The sequence below is a fragment of the Gymnoscopelus microlampas genome (genome assembly GCF_963454915.1).
Source record: "Gymnoscopelus microlampas genome assembly, chromosome: 23".
Classification (NCBI taxonomy): Eukaryota; Metazoa; Chordata; class Actinopteri; order Myctophiformes; family Myctophidae; genus Gymnoscopelus; species Gymnoscopelus microlampas.
This window is the reverse complement of record NC_139960.1, coordinates 10,838,827-10,855,604: the sequence shown is the minus strand read 5'-3', so window position 1 is coordinate 10,855,604 and position 16,778 is coordinate 10,838,827. Positions and strand designations below refer to the sequence as shown.

The 16,778-nt window shown below is 41.1% G+C and overlaps 2 long non-coding RNA genes across 2 annotated transcripts; both read left to right on the top strand.

Annotated features, from left to right (window-relative positions):
• Window positions 1-11,205: 11,205 nt before the first annotated feature.
• LOC311040275 lies at window positions 11,206-12,233 on the top strand. Its single transcript, XR_014600252.1, has 3 exons — window positions 11,206-11,265; window positions 11,938-12,013; window positions 12,156-12,233. It is a non-coding gene; the product is annotated as an uncharacterized lncRNA (long non-coding RNA).
• Window positions 12,234-12,336: 103 nt separating this feature from the next.
• LOC311040276 lies at window positions 12,337-13,154 on the top strand. The gene is made up of 3 exons (XR_014600253.1): window positions 12,337-12,375; window positions 12,763-12,872; window positions 13,037-13,154. It is a non-coding gene; the product is annotated as an uncharacterized lncRNA (long non-coding RNA).
• The last annotated feature ends 3,624 nt before the right edge of the window (window positions 13,155-16,778 follow it).

Sequence of the window (16,778 nt, the reverse complement as noted above, 5' to 3'; positions counted from 1 at the left end):
GTTGTTGGAGCGGAGGCTTCGGGTGGCAGGTTTTGGGGTGAGGAGTTCTTTGAGGTAGGGGGGGGGGGGGGGGGGGCGTTGCCGTAAATGCACTGACGGGTGAGAAGGGAAATCTTGTATTCGGTCCTGAAGAGATGGGGAGCCAGTGAAGTGAGCGGAGGGTGGGTGTGATATGGTCATATTTTCGCACTCTCATCAGGACCCTATCAGCGCTGTTTTGGATGTATTGGAGCCTTTGGAGGCTCTTGTTAGGGATCCCGATGAGTAGTGCATTGCAGTAATCCAGCCTGGAGGAGATAAAGGCGTGGACGAGTCAGCTGACTGAAAGGTGATAATAGGGGGGTGATTAGAGGTGTGGTTATCCATATGTGGCCAATATTTCAGCACAATATGACAGTTTTCAAGATCGATCTTGGCACTCTTTCTTTGCTATTGTCCAGTTTATAGAAAGCTATATGCTGATAGCCATCATTGCTTTGTGTTTGTTTAGTAACAGGGAACAGCCTGTCTCTGCAGGTCCCTTTTAAACAGAAAATTAAGGGTGTGTTGGCAATTTCATCCAACCATAATCAACAACTTGATTGTATAGGATGTGTCCTGTATGAGTTCTCTCTCCTGATTGGATGAAATTGGTCTCTCAAAATCACAATTTAGTTTTAAAGGCAGTTACTGTATTCACCCAGAAGCAGTATAATAGCAGTCGCACCCCTACTTAAGTAAGACTGTGTTTGCATACTGGTACAGTGGTGTAGTTAACTGGTATAGTTGCTGTGTTTTCACGTCGTGGATGCAATGTATTATTTAGTATATTTGTTTCCATTTGAAAGTATGCTTTAATAAGTACCTGGCATACAAACATGCTCACTTCTGTGTGCCTACGTGTCTTTGGGTCATTCCAGGGCCAGGAGGAGTTCACCCAAAAAATTACTTATTTTCTATCAATTGCACACCCTATGAAGCCTTGAATCCATGGATTATTTTTTGTTTTTGTCGCATTCCTAAGCCAATAATTTGATTCCCGTCTCCTACCAGCTAATGTATCCGGTAGGAGACACAAAGTAGATTATTTGTGTCTCCTACCGGAAATATACACGGTCATCAAATTATTGTCTTAGGAATGCCACAAAAACAAAAATAAATCCATGAAATCAAGGCATAAATCACAGTATTATTCATATTGTAGCATTGTTTTGTCTTTTTTCATAAATATTGATTGTGAAGCATTTGTTTGAAAAGAACACTAACACTTGTTTCCCTGTTTTTCAGAAGCCGTCCAGCACTGACATGTTTTTTTGCCTTTAACCTTTTTCTACTTTTCAGGAATGTTCTTTGTGAATAATTGTCATATTTCTAAGATAATTGCATTCCATTTATGTTGTGGCTCGTGAACCGGTAGTACCCAATTTCTATAACACAATATTGGCCATCCCTGAATTTAATAACAAACTCACACATGAAATAATCAATTCTAACAAATGCATAACAAACTATTTTGGATTGTATACTGCCTTTTCATGACCCACTACCTTATATTTACATGTGCATGTTGTAAATGTTTAACTCACCATTTGTTTTTAGGGCTGTAAGACTGTAACACTTATTAGGACTAAATTATTTTTTAATTCATTTTGACAAAAAAAATAATTTTATTCAAACAGCCAATATACACTTATTAAAATAGGACTTAATTTCCTAATTAAACTAATAAATGTAATCCCAAAATAATTATGGAAAATGTTACACATTGATTCATTGATAAATACAAAATTAGATATCTACAAAATACACTTTGAGATAATTAACTTAATCAATATAGTTGCAGCCCTACAATTTGTACCTATTTTTTCAGAATGTTACATGTTGTTTAATAATATATTAATATATTTACCAGGAGCTTGCTTGATCCCCTTTTTTAACAAATGGGTCGGTGCAAGAATTTTTTTCCCCGTGCACTCCTAAATTGGCTGAAATAGGAGGCGGGTTTTTTGCTTCACCCTGGAAAATATTGAATTTACTTAAAAGTTAGAATATAATTTTTGTGGAATAATCTATGATTATGAAAGATAATTGTGGATTATTATTAATGATATAGTAATGTACTTTGTCATCTGTCCTGTGGGAGAATACATGTCCCTTTAAGTTGAGTCTAGCAGGCCAGATTAGACCCCCTGGTGAGGTAGCTGCTTCAAAGGGCCCCTCGCATACCAAGCGGGGGAAGGTTGTGAGATAAGAGCCTTTGGTTGACTGAGCAGGGCCAGAGCTAGCCGGCCCTTGTGTGATGTGTAACAAGAGACAGGACCAAGCGCAAAGCCTTGTGGGTAACCAGAACTTCCTGTTGCTTAAAGATCTGCCCTAAAGGCGGACCTTACGTGTGAAGTTGATATAATGGGCTGCCTGAGCACAGGATTTTAGATTCAGAAGGAACAGTGCCGTGGGTTACCTGAAATATGGGTTTTAAGTAACTTACCGAGATCCTACAAGAGAGTGAGAGACCAATAGTGAGTAACATTGTAATTTTGTAATTGTGATGTGTACGTCTGATGTGAAGTCATATCCTTAATACTCTGTGTGTTATGTGCTTATTCTCTCTCTCAGGTTTTATTACCTAACCACTAACTACCGGTGCCTAAAGTGCTAACCTTTGCTAACTGGTAACTAAGTTTTAGACTAGATTATGTTTGTAATGTTTGTATAGTAAATAAAAAACCATCAAAGACACCAGGTATGAGTAATGTGCTTACACCTCTCTCCACTCTTCTTGTACCCTTTCAATGGGTCTAGCGATTGTAGCTTAGCTGCATCAAACGCAGAAAGTGCGATTTGCTACAAAATTGAACAGTAATAAAACTAATGGTGTCCCCGGAGGGGACAACCTAGAGTTTTAAGCAGATTAGATTACAGTATTAAACTGTGCTGGCCTTTAATAAGGCCTTCAGAGTTGTTTATTACTAAAGTAATAAAACTACTGATGCCTCCGGAGGAGGCATGTTTGAGTTTTAAGCATTGACTTATGAAGTTATTAAACTTTAGAGTCTCTTATAGAAGAGACATCTATCAGTTTTAAGTTTAATTACAAGTTATTAAACTTTAGTAGTCTCCGGAGGGGACTTTTCTACTAGTTTGTCTGAGAGGGACAACTAGGTATAAGTATAATTACAAAGTCATTAACAAAGTTTAAGTGTTACATAGTAATCAACCACTAGTGTGTCTGAGAGGGACAACTAGTTGTGTGTATTGGTTACATAGTCATTAAACAGTGATTAAATGTTACAGAGTAATTAAACAATTATAAACCCGTGGTAGCCTTGGTAAACTCTAAGAAAGTATTTGGCCATAGAAGCGGATGAACCTTGAGAAAAGGTCCCGTGGTAGCTTCTGTAATTCTAGGAAAGAGAGAGGCCTTGGAAGCGGATGTTATGCATGTTATATAAAGAATAACAAACTCCTATAGCCATAGGAATGAAGACGCACGGTCTCTTTAAGATGAGACGTGAGTTGTATAATAAAATAATTATAAGGCCTGGTATGGGACAGGTTTAAATAGGCTCACAGAACTAACGCTGGCTTAATGAACCAGTGCTAGTTGTGTGAACAAAGGGGACAAAGGGCCTCAACTAACACAAACTGAAGGAAGTCATCTGTCCACGGAGGCGAAGGGAGATACACGGAGCCGGCGGCCTACACGACGCTAGGACCGAGGCAGTAACACCGTACGGGCCCGAGGAACCACCGGGAAGAGACTCGCTATCAGGTTGCTATGAACAAAGCCCCACAGTTCTGCGAAGACCGTGGAGGACAAAGAGACTGTAGATTGTGAAACGCTGCGTGCTAAGAATAAGGAGCTGAGGGAGAAGCTAGAAGCTAACCACAGGTTCTGTAGCTAGGCTACCGTTAAAAGTTTGATTAGCGTACCAATAAGGGGGTTTAGAAAGCTAACAGTCCTGAGAGCTACTCTTAGTGTCGCTAGCTCACAGCGCTAACAGATCTATTGTCTAGCATAAAGTGCTAGCTGCGTGCTAACTATTCTATTGTCTGCGCTAAGATAGGGGCTAGGAGGTTTAGCAGCAAGCTAAGCTAGTAGCTCTATTGTCTAGCATAAAGTGCTAAGCTAACCGCCAAATTCTAACACGCCTTGAGAGGAGAAGTAGTCAGGTTTGGTTAATAATCGAATCATAGATGCTTGCTTTAAGCTGATTAGACAAACTTTAAAATAGTATTCATGGTTTAACTTGGCTTTATGAGAGACCAGCCACTGCAATATAGCTAAAAATTAGACTAAAAGACAGTGTTTATGAGGTGATCTTATGATTGGGAGTTAAAGGCCATTGTTTACTGGTAATACCATGTTCAACCAGACTTTATGATAGACTAAAACTGTGAGCAACTAGATGATTAGTTACGATAGCAGTGGATTAAGTCATCATTGTGGGTTAAATGCTATTATTTACTTTAATGTGAATAGACCATTAACAGGCTTCTTGCATAGAATGCTACAGGGTGAGTGCTATTACAGGTTAAACACAGTGTTAATTAATTATTGTTGTTATTCGCTAAAGGCTGAACAACACTACTACTTGCTAAAAATAACTGACGATTGCTTTCACGGCCTATTGAATTAAGACTAACTGAAAAGCCTAAACCTAAAGTCCTATAGCCAAGAAGGCGAGGTAAAAAAGGGGAATATGGCAGGATTAGCTGATTTGATGGAAGGGGTGAAGGCAGCAGAGTCAGACTTTGGGTGGGAAGCAGAGTTGGCTGAGGACCAGATGTCGTACCTTTGGCTCCAATTATCAAAGCCAGAGCTAGCCACGAAGAGAGAGAATCTGAGGACGGTTTTTACCAGACTCTATGAGATTACAGGTGATTATATCACCGCGCTAGTAGAAAGTGGCAGCGACACCCATGAGGTTTACAAGATGATAGAAGCTTGTGTACAGAGGTTTGTAGAAACAGACCAGAAATTTGAGACCTACTTTTGGTCCCACCATGTGGAAAAGCAAATGCACGATCTGGTCCAGGAATTAGTGCAAGCTTTAGATGAGGCTGAGAAAATCAGCTCACTGGCCGTGTCCAGCACAGCGCAAAATAAGAAGGGGCGTGTGTTATCTAGGAGACTCGGTTATCTTGAGGAAGCAGTGCTGGGGTGGAAAGGCCATATCTCTGAGCTTAAGGAAACAGAGATGTGCAATAAATACCAGCAGCTGAGGGAAAGAAAGGTAGCCCAGTTGACCAAGTGGTCAAAAGCCAGATTGCGTGAATCCCCTGCTGTGAGTGTAGAGCAAATGTCTAACCCAGCAGCAGTCCCGGTCGTAACTGGAGAGGGGGTTGGAGTCACCAGTCCTACAGATGAGCCGGCCGCTGCAGTGGGGGGTTGGAATGTAATTCCCACTGGCCAAGCCGCTGGACAAGCAGCCATTGATGGCACCACTCCAGGGGGGAACGCAGGGTCCTGCCCGGGGGTCCCATTCTACGCTGCAGAGGGAGTCGTTCTAGATGCTTCCACTACTGCACCAGGAGACGACGCTGAGAAGGTTCCGGGGGGAACCGTGCCGGGAGTCAACGTCGCAGAGGAGTCGGCGGCCGAGGAGGGAGTGCCATCGGAGGTCGATGACTTCACAGAGGCGTCAATCGTGAGAGCCACGGAGGAGGACCCACTCAACGCAGAGGGATACCATCCACCAGAGGCCGCTGGAGAGGCGCCGGCGAGGGCGTCAGAGGACGTCGTCGTGACAGCTGGAGGAGAGGAACCGTTGACGGCTGAGAAGGAGGTGCCATCAGACAGCGTTGCTGCTCCCGCAGACCAAGCTGTGGGCGCGGTGGAACTGCCACTGGAGGTCGCGAGAGAAGCTGCAAGGGAGATGGTCGATGGAGCCGCGCAGGCGAGGGCGTCAGAGGACGTCGCCACCGAACCATTCAATGCAGAGGGGTGCCAGCCACTGGATGTCGCTACTGGAGAAGCTGCACCAGGAGAGGCACCGTCGGAGGTGTCAGCCACAACAGCTGTCATGGAGGACCGTCCAGAGGGCGCCGCTACGACGGACGTCGACACCAGCCCACTCAAGATGGAGGGGAAGCACACCACTACGCCAGGGCGGAGAGCCATGGCCAGCCAGCCGGGTGGTCCTACGGAGCCTCGGGGTAACCAAGGTGGCAGGCTACCTGCTGAAAGCGGCGTGTCCTCTGAGCCTCCAGTTCACAACGGTGGCAGGAGGCAAACCTTGGTTTGCAGACCAGTCAAGGTAAAATTATGCGGTGGCAGGCTACCAGCTGAAAGCGGTGTTTCCTCCGAGCCTCCAGTTCACAACGGTGGCAGGAGGCAAACCTTGGTTTGCAGGCCAGTCGAGGTAAAATTATGCGAATGTGCGAACTGCAAATCTCCTGACCTCTTGAAAAAATGCGAGTGTGAAATATGCAAGCCTCCTGACCTCTTCGCTCCAGTCCGGTGGGTCATGAGGAAATTGCGGAAAGAAAAGAGAGGCAGAGTGCTACGTCAGGTCGCTTCAGTTCTTACCGCCAGGATCCAGGCAGAGAGAATGCTTCGTCCTGGTGGGGCTGGAATAATTAGAAAAAAGAAGGTAAAGATAAAAGATAAGCCTTCCTCACCCTCTGCGGAGGGAGCAACCAGCTCTTTCTTGGCAACAGCTGAGAAGAGGCCCCAGGAGGGAGCTGCTAAAAAAGCAGTCCCACTGGCGGCTGGTGGTGCCAGCAACGTGACACTGGCGAACGGACTGACACTTGCGCTGCCACCCTCAGAGTAAGGGGGCAGTGCGGACGAGAAGCGAAAAGATGCCATGCGAGGTGTCTAAAAAATCGAAATGTCTTATTTGAGCGACTGTTTACATAGGAATTTCGAAATATATCTTGTAAATGAATGTATCATTTCTAGGATTTACAATATATTACCACAGAAGAAATAACTTAACGCATAATGAAATGTATTAAGCTACTTGTAACTTCCAAAACGTCCAAAATGCAAACAATGGTTGGAAAATTCTTCCGCCCAACAAAATGTATTCTTTACTGATGTTTGACTCATGATCTGAGTAACCAAACCGTTGAATTATTATTTGTTGATTGTATAAGAAGCATTTTGTATGTGTGCTTGAAGTTTAAGTTAAGATTTCTTAAGGTGAAATTGTAGATCAACTATTTTAATAATCTTTTAACCCTTTTGCCCAAATTGCAATGTCAGTTACCATGGCAAAATGCCTTAAAATAGGACATTGACTTAGTGGTAGGAGAGAAGAAAAGACAAGACACGTGGGTGTCAAACAAATGGGCCCTGGAGGGTTCATGCTTAAATGTAGATAATAACTACAATTAAAGTTAATTTGTCCTGGGATTTAGGTAAAATCTCAGGGATAAACTAGTGGAAAAGAATTGTTGCTAAATTAAATTGGTCATGATTTACTATGAAGTAAAGTCAATTTGAGATCAAATATTAGCCACAATGTCCAAAAAGTATTTCAAACAAATTGAGAACATTAAGTTGAACTGTTAATTGTTTCAAAATATGGGTTTGGAGCCACTGAGAGACAATGTGTGTTGAAAATGTAACCTGTATGAGTATGGGATCAAAGCAGTTTACAGAGAGCCATACTAAATAATTGTTTTACCGAGCCGTTATCTAAAGAGCCAAAAAGTTCACGAGGAATGTTTTGTGTGTGTCTTGGATCCTAGATCAGACACACAGGTGGCAGGTGTGGAATAATCTATGATTATGAAAGATAATTGTGGATTATTATTAATGATATAGTAATGTACTTTGTCATCTGTCCTGTGGGAGAATACATGTCCCTTTAAGTTGAGTCTAGCAGGCCAGATTAGACCCCCTGGTGAGGTAGCTGCTTCAAAGGGCCCCTCGCATACCAAGCGGGGGAAGGTTGTGAGATAAGAGCCTTTGGTTGACTGAGCAGGGCCAGAGCTAGCCGGCCCTTGTGTGATGTGTAACAAGAGACAGGACCAAGCGCAAAGCCTTGTGGGTAACCAGAACTTCCTGTTGCTTAAAGATCTGCCCTAAAGGCGGACCTTACGTGTGAAGTTGATATAATGGGCTGCCTGAGCACAGGATTTTAGATTCAGAAGGAACAGTGCCGTGGGTTACCTGAAATATGGGTTTTAAGTAACTTACCGAGATCCTACAAGAGAGTGAGAGACCAATAGTGAGTAACATTGTAATTTTGTAATTGTGATGTGTACGTCTGATGTGAAGTCATATCCTTAATACTCTGTGTGTTATGTGCTTATTCTCTCTCTCAGGTTTTATTACCTAACCACTAACTACCGGTGCCTAAAGTGCTAACCTTTGCTAACTGGTAACTAAGTTTTAGACTAGATTATGTTTGTAATGTTTGTATAGTAAATAAAAAACCATCAAAGACACCAGGTATGAGTAATGTGCTTACACCTCTCTCCACTCTTCTTGTACCCTTTCAATGGGTCTAGCGATTGTAGCTTAGCTGCATCAAACGCAGAAAGTGCGATTTGCTACAAAATTGAACAATTTTGGATAATAACAGTAATAGTAGTAATAATAATCATTATAGCATCAACAATATATCTGTCAATAATAAACTGTTTACAGGCATTGTAATAGTTACCATACTATATAATTGTATAATTATCAATAATAACTATAATTAACCTATATATAGAATCATAAAATATAACCATACTATTATTACATATATAATCATAATAACAACAACTATAATAACAATAATTGATAGGACATTATACCAAATATATTGATGGTGTTGCTTACAGTAAAGGTACCAATAATACAATTGTGTTAATAAATACTTTAAACTATATCTGCTCTGCTTTGTCTCTACTTATTATTCTTTTTACCATGTGGTTGAAAAGTGAATCTATATGTTTGGTAATGTATTTAGTCACATGTATTTAACATTTACAATGAATACAGATGTGTGTTTTTTTTTTTTGGAATTACTATTCATAATCAGAAGGGTTCTTCACTACTAAAGCTGAACAAAAAGTGAAACTTTGGAATGTAACATCTCTTAATACCTAAGCCCATACACATATGAACATAATACACAAAGGTTTTTTGTTTAACTGACAATATTTTTTGCCTTCTACAATCTGGTGTTTTAATTTATTTGACCAACTTATCCACTTAACGGTTTGATCCATGCAAGAGTCAAAGCTTGTAATTGAAAGTGTTGTCAGACTATAATCTCTGCCTGCTGGACAAAATGGACTTCAATCCCTCTACTGTGTGTAAAACTGTGAAGCAATCTACATGGACATTAGAGCTTAACCAAAACTCCTGCCTGGTGATGACAAGTCTGTCACAATGTAGGCTAAACAATAGTTTTTCATTGTGGTATTGACGCCATTCAGTAACATTGATGTGCCTGATATGCTGGGGAGTATCTATTTTACAATATACAAAATGGTATGGCTTCAACCCAGCTACGAGCCAGGTCGACATGTATCGTAATGGTTCCACATGTATTATATGGTGAGACATTCCCAAGTACATTACAAGGTATTTAATATGTATTATCAGGCTGGGGGGAAATAGGTGCTGAATCTTATACTCACAAAACATGACATCATAATATAAGGAAAACGTGAAATGTCTTCTGAGTATTTACAACTTGTTTGCAAATAGCAGATATGCCATTTACTCTATATACACAGGGTATTGTCTCCTCTCAATATCTCAGATCAGAACAATAAGGTAAAAAAAAAGGCAAGTTTGCTTTAACAATAATGTATTTTGAGATCTTCAACACCACTGGAGACTGGACTGTGAACTATGTGACTATGGATTCCTTGGACCCCCATGGCCGCAACCCAGAACTCTGCGTCGGCGCAACCACACTTTGCAATTGCCCTGAATTGTGAAAATTCTAGTTCAGTCTTATGCTAGATGTGCTCCTGTTTCTGCTCAACATTGTAACAGGGCCTTTTATTTATATGGTATATATTTTACCACGAATGTTCGTATTTTACCACGAATGTTCCATTTTCGTATGAAAATCTTGTACATATTGTGTGTCTTGTGACGATTGGGTCCAATATTTAGTTCAGTAACCATGGAGCTAAGGAATGGTTCAGAAGCTGTGTTCACGTTCACAAAATGAATATTGGAATTGGTCTATTTGTTCTATTTGATGCCTCTTTGTTATGCATCTTTTGGGAGGCCAAATACAGGCTTATATTTTTGTAACTGTCATTATTCGACTGTTCTCTTGGGATAAAAAAAACAAAAACAAAACAAAACAAACGTCAACGGTATAGTTTGAATTAACGGCTTGCTCCTCCGGACGCGAAACGTAACGTCTGGGGGGTGACAGATACATTTTTTACACCCACCCTTTGTTATTGTGGTCCAAGTGAAGACGATGATTACTTTTAATTGAAAGTCACGTGTAATAATTAAAAGTAACTTCCCCTACACTGTCTATGAATTGACCTTCCTTCTCTCCGTGTCTTCCGGGTTGCAGTTGGAGGTTCTTCACCTGCTGTCTCCAGAACAGAAGGCTGAGCTGCTACTGAGGCCTGAGGTTGCAGGCCTGGACAACGGGACCCTCAGCCTGATCTTCCACAGCTTGATGACCGGTGTTCCTGGGCCCACCCCCACCTCCACCCCCGGATACACATACACCTCACATAGCCCCTACTCACCACCACCACCACCACAGAATAGCTTCAGAGAGGTTGCATAGCTTTAAATATTATACATTTCTTTCATCCAATTAAACTTTTACCAGATTGTTGATGGTAATCTTCATAACCTTAAACAATATTATTTTGTTCTTTTTGAAACACTTGCAGGTGGTGAATGGGTTGATGGGAGCTTTCAGACCTGTTGGGAGCCTCGTCAGTGAGTTTGTGTCTCTCACACGTGAGGTACATACAGCGTACATACATATACTATATGCATATATGAGAAGCCAATTACTTGTTTTTATATGACTAGTTTATTATGGTTATGCATATTACATCTGCTAACCTGACATGACCCTGACATTCCTATCTATCTGTTGCTCTCCAGAGAAATGTATCCGAGATCGGAAGCATGACTCTGACCCAGACCCTGCTGAACTGGACCCTAGCTGAGCTGGCTGGCATGTACACGCCATATAATACGTCCATAGCCCAACCAATGGAAGAGTTTGATGTGACAAATGTGGAGGATTGGTTCAACCATGTTGTACCGCCACTATTACAGAGATTCTTACCCCATGGGCAACTCCCTGACCAAATCAAGTATGCCTTCCACCAAGTGTTGTAAGTACAATTCATATTCTTTCATACAGTGAGTAGATGCATGTACAGTCCAGCGTCCATGTCTTTCCAATTATGTTGTGCAGGCTAGTCTTGACCAAAGTCACAGATTTTCCTGGATGAGCCGAACTAGTTTAATTAAGAGTGCCGGTGGTGTTAGTGGACTTCTGTTTCCTTTCACATTCAACACAACACAACACAAAATAATGGAAATCAACAAAAGGGCAACGTTTATTTATGGATTAACTCAAAACGTTTCTTTGAATATTACATGCCAGATAGCAAATATTGAGTGAGTAATAACTGGAATTGTTGATTGTAACCTTAAACAAGTGACCTAAGCAAGGCAGGACACAAAGATTACAAAAGGAAAGACAAACACAAGCCCTTTACTAAGATGTGAACACAGGGTAGGTGGCTGAACAAAGTTAAAATTATTAAAGGGAACTTAAATACAAACCGACACAAGGAATTTGTCACTTTGTGATAGTGAACCTAACAAGACAAAGGTCAACAATGTCCTGCTTTTGGAGTGATAACAAAGGTCAGCCTCTGGGCACCCTCTGGTGGCCATCCAGAAATATTGCAGGTTATGTCCTTTGTAAGTCCCTTGTTTCGTCCACTGTCCATTATCTATAAATATGATGCTGATTATTGTGCTTGCTTGTTGAACAGCTATTTGGACATGGGCAATGACACCACTGAGGTCCAGGACACTTGCAGCATCACCCTTGAAGAAAGATCATGTGGCGTGAGAAGGCTTTATTAATTGTTTCTGAATTTCTTTAATTTAAATGTATTACACAAAGGATTCCAAATTCTATTCTAGATGTCGTCGGATAGGAAAGTCATGCCTGTACATCCATTATCCTTCTCCCCATCTCTTCTACCAGCTTACCAACGCAGTGGAAAATGTGGCCCGTTTCATGCACTGTGCTGCCCGTAGCAACCTCACTATGTCAGAGTCGATGATACCCAGGAGAACCTGGAGGACCCAGACTTCATCAGGATGTGGTTCCAGATCAAACTGCTGCCTCTGCTGCCTACAGTTCCCATAAGCCTCCTCGACTGTCTCAGCTTTAAGAACTTCACCTGTCCTGTTTACCAAGCCCTGTGAGTTGTCCCGTTTATAAAGGGAATGCTATCTTCTCTAGAACATAACTGTTTCCCAAACATTTTCAGCTTGAGACCTGAAAGATACATTTGGTGACTTCCTGGGACCTACACTTTTAAGAAAAATCATTATGAATTATAAAGTATGCATATTTAAAAAATGTATTTCTTAAAATCTTCTGAAAATCTTTTGTATTCCTTTTCCTTTTCTTTAATTTCTGAAAATCTGTTGATTTAAAAAACTTTACCTTACTTTAATTCATAAAACCTGGTCTGTGACCCAAAAATGGGTCAAGAGTAAGACCCTACGTTTGGAAAACACTTATAGTCGAAATACACAAAATAGTCCCGGAATAATGATACATTTCTTTGCATTGCTGGGTCCAGAGTAAAAGACCTGAGTCATCATATGCGTCTCATGGATCCTGATCACAACCACAGCCCAGTGATGTACGAACACTTCATCCATTCCTTCTTGCTACATCACAACACGTCCGGTAAGTGAACCAAGTAGCCATAGCTAGAGACAAGCTCAGAGGACCATTTGTCTGCAGATGTACAGGAATTTCTGTTGCTTTCAGGGTACATTTTTGAGTAAAACATTACTCTATTCTAATACTATACTATTATAGCCTACACTGACTTGTGTATTTATCTTCAGATCCTCAGTGTGTCTCCTCATCCAGCCATAGTGCAGAATGGCTGGAGGAGAACTTTGGATTCTTCTCCATGTTCGCCCCCATCACAGACTTCTATGACCTCAACCGTGACTTCTCTGGAGTGAGTGTGGATAATCTGAACATTTTTACTGAAAACATTGATTTGATTGTTTGTACTTGACACTACAATTTCAGTAACTTAATAACCTTTCAACCTGGCGTATATTTTGGGCATGTCATCACAGGATTGCAAGATTTTCAAAAACGTAATAGATGATTTGCGAGTGTGACATTATAATTCGATTACGTATAAAATAGGGCTTCAGTGGTTAAATCTCATATCCTGCCCTCTCCCATTATGTCCTGTCTGTCTGTCTCTTGTCTTAAACGTGTCCAGATTCTACACCTCCTGACTCCGAAGCAGACTGCAGAGATGCTGCTGGTGCCTACTCCTCCAGAGAAAGACGTCATCATCCATGCAGTGTTTGACCATCTGACACAGTCTCAAGGAGACTTTCCTGAGTTCCTGCACCACCTGGTTCTGCTCGCTAGAGAGGTAACCTCATCTGTAGAGCGTCTTATGACAGCTTAAAAAACGTACAGCAAAATATAATAGTAATTATAATAATAATTATTATTATTATAATGCATGGACTTTTATCCACCCTGTGATGTCTACCAAGTCATGTGAGTGTGTTGTGATGATGTTAAATGGCTTACATTTTAAAGGGGCTATACCATGAATGTAAAAAAAAATATATTATATATAAATATTGCCCCCCAACAACCCCGTGGTCAACAATTGGTATTTTCTTGTGCGCCTGGCATATTTCATCCAATTAAATGATAACTTCATGAAGACATTTGGAAAGTCTGTTTCCAATGTATTTTGCATTGTATTCTTGCATGTGAGGCTGTTGTCCTTTTACCATAATATTTAATATTGTCTGACCACATTACCACCAAGATAAAAGTCTTGTAAATGTATTGCATGAATGAACAGGTATCGCAAATAAAGTGATTCCAGTTGCATTTCTGATCTGGTGTCCCGTCTAATATGTCTCTATCCACTAATATGTCTCTATCCACAACGTCAGGCCTATGTCAGTGAGTCGTTCATCCCAGAAGAGAAAGTCCAGGAGCTGGGGCCTGCGTCACGCAACGCCACTACTGATGACATCAGCATGTGGAACATCACACAGATTGACACACTGTGTTCTTTAATGGACTCAGATGGGGAGTGGGATTCAGCTCTGGTAAGTATACAAATGATCTTTCATTGATTGATGGTGTTATTGACAAAAATGCATGGGGCGGCAGTGGCTCAGGAGGTAGAGCGTCTGTCTGTTTGTCTGTCTGTCTGGCTGGCTGGCAGGCAGTGTAATCAGTGTAGAAGTGAGAAAACATAATGCGTTGTGATTATATTTACACGTTTTTGCATGTGTGTTCGTAAATGTGTGCAGTACATGTATATGGCACTAACACATTTTTTTGTCACCATCAAGGCCAAGGCCATCATTTCCAAGTATCTGACTAAGGCGGGCAACAGTCTTGGCAGTGCAGAGCTCAGTTGTGTCAAGGGACCCAACCTGTGTTCCCTGGATACCAGTGTCCTACAGACCATCTCAGAGGACACCCTCAGGTGAGGGGTGTTGGGGAGGGAGCCAGTAGTATCGTAAATCATGTTTACTTTAGTATTTCTTCACTACTTGCACACACTTGAACATCGACATTAATGCAAAAAACTATTATTATAAAAAATGAATTGGGAATATTTGTGGGCTTTATTGACAGTGTATAGTAGAGCGAGACAGGAAACAGGGAGAGAGAGATGGGGAATGACATGCAGCAAAGGTTGTCGGGACTGGGATTCAAACTCGCGACACTTTGTCAGACTGTATTAGAGCCTATATATGGTATGCGCCTGGACCGCTAGGCCAACGGGCGCCCCACCCAAAACTATTTTTAACCTAATTAACCCTGGCATCCGTATTTTGGGCTGGCAAAAATAAGAATCAATTATTATTTTATAGAAATAAAAGTCCTAATAATAATAATTCACGCATTTTCACAAATAAAAAAGAAAGTAGTAAAATTAGCATACATTTCTACAAGCAACATCGTACAACAAATTATAAAAGAGTGATGTGTGTGATTCCATGACATATTAGCCAAAAGGTAAATAAGATATGTAAGGGACTGAATTTTAGAGACTGAATAAATTACATTTGTGGTTGAAAATGTGGTAGCACTCTTTTGAGATGTGTGCTGTGTGTCTCCTGGTGTTTCCAGTAATTCCAGTTTGCTGGTAGTGTCCAGCTGTACGCTGGAGAAGAAGAAAGTGCTCTTTAACATCGCAGAAAAAGCCTTCTCTGGACTCAGCCGCACTACAGCTATCAGCACTACCAGCTTCCAGAATACAGAGCCATTTTTGGGTAAGCAAGCATTCATTCACATGTACATGCGTACAAACACATACTGTATATTGCAGTGGTTCTCAAACATTTCCATGTCAAGGACCCCAAGTTCATACACAACTGTCTGTACTGTACTGTATACCAGTGGTAATAGCCTAACTCAAACATCCTCACAATGTCTCAAATTTCTCACGCACGCACGCACGCACGCACGCACGCACACACACACACACACACACACACACACACACACACACACACACACACACACACACACACACACACACACACACACACACACACACACACACACACACACACACACACACATACACACACACACTTTAGAGATGGATAAATTCAGTATTTTCTTTATGACCTGTAGGTGGTGCATCCCTTTCCTATGTGAGAAGTGCCGCTGCCTCCAATGTCAACATGGACCTGGATACCTGCGTCAATCTGGACCCGAGTGTTGTACAGGTTAGTGGCGTGTGCGTGCGTACGTGCGTGCGGCCTTGTGGTTGTACATTTGGGAAAGGCAAGTGGTTAATGTATGTTTTTATAATATAATAATTTATATCTACAATAACTAGTAATTAAAGTTTTCAAATAATTGTAGTGGAGTAACAGTACAATATTTGCTTCTGAGATGTAAGTAAAAGTATAGACAATTGGAAATACTCCAGTAAAGTAAAAGTACCTTCTAATTGTACTTACAATGCTGCGAAGTCCAGAGCTCGATGAATGTTAGGGACCAAAAAAAAAGTCACTACCAATCAACTTTAAATTGCCTGAAACGTACTCCTAACAGGTTTTTGGGGGATTATTTTTTTTTTTGACACAATGGTGTCACTACCGAAACGAAAAAAAAATTACTAAGTCAAGAGCTCGATGAATGTTAGGGACCAAAAAAAAGTCTCTACCAATCAACTTTAAATTGCCTGAAACGTACTCCTAACAGGTTTTTGGGGGAACAATTTTTTTTTTTGCCTCCACACTTAGTGATTTTTTCGGATTTAACTTCGTTTCGGTAGTGACACAATGGTGTCACTACCGAAACGAAAAAAAAATGACTAAGTCCAGAGTTCGATGAATGTTAGGGACCAAAAAAAAAGTTTCTACCAATCAACTTTAAATTGCCTGAAACCTACTCCTAACAGGTTTTTGGGGGAATATTTTTTTTTTTACACAATGGTGTCACTACCGAAACGAAAAAAAAATTACTAAGTCCAGAGCTCGATGAATGTTAGGGACCAAAAAAAAAGTCACTACCAATCAACTTTAAATTGCCTGAAACGTACTCCTAACAGGTTTTTGGGGGAATATA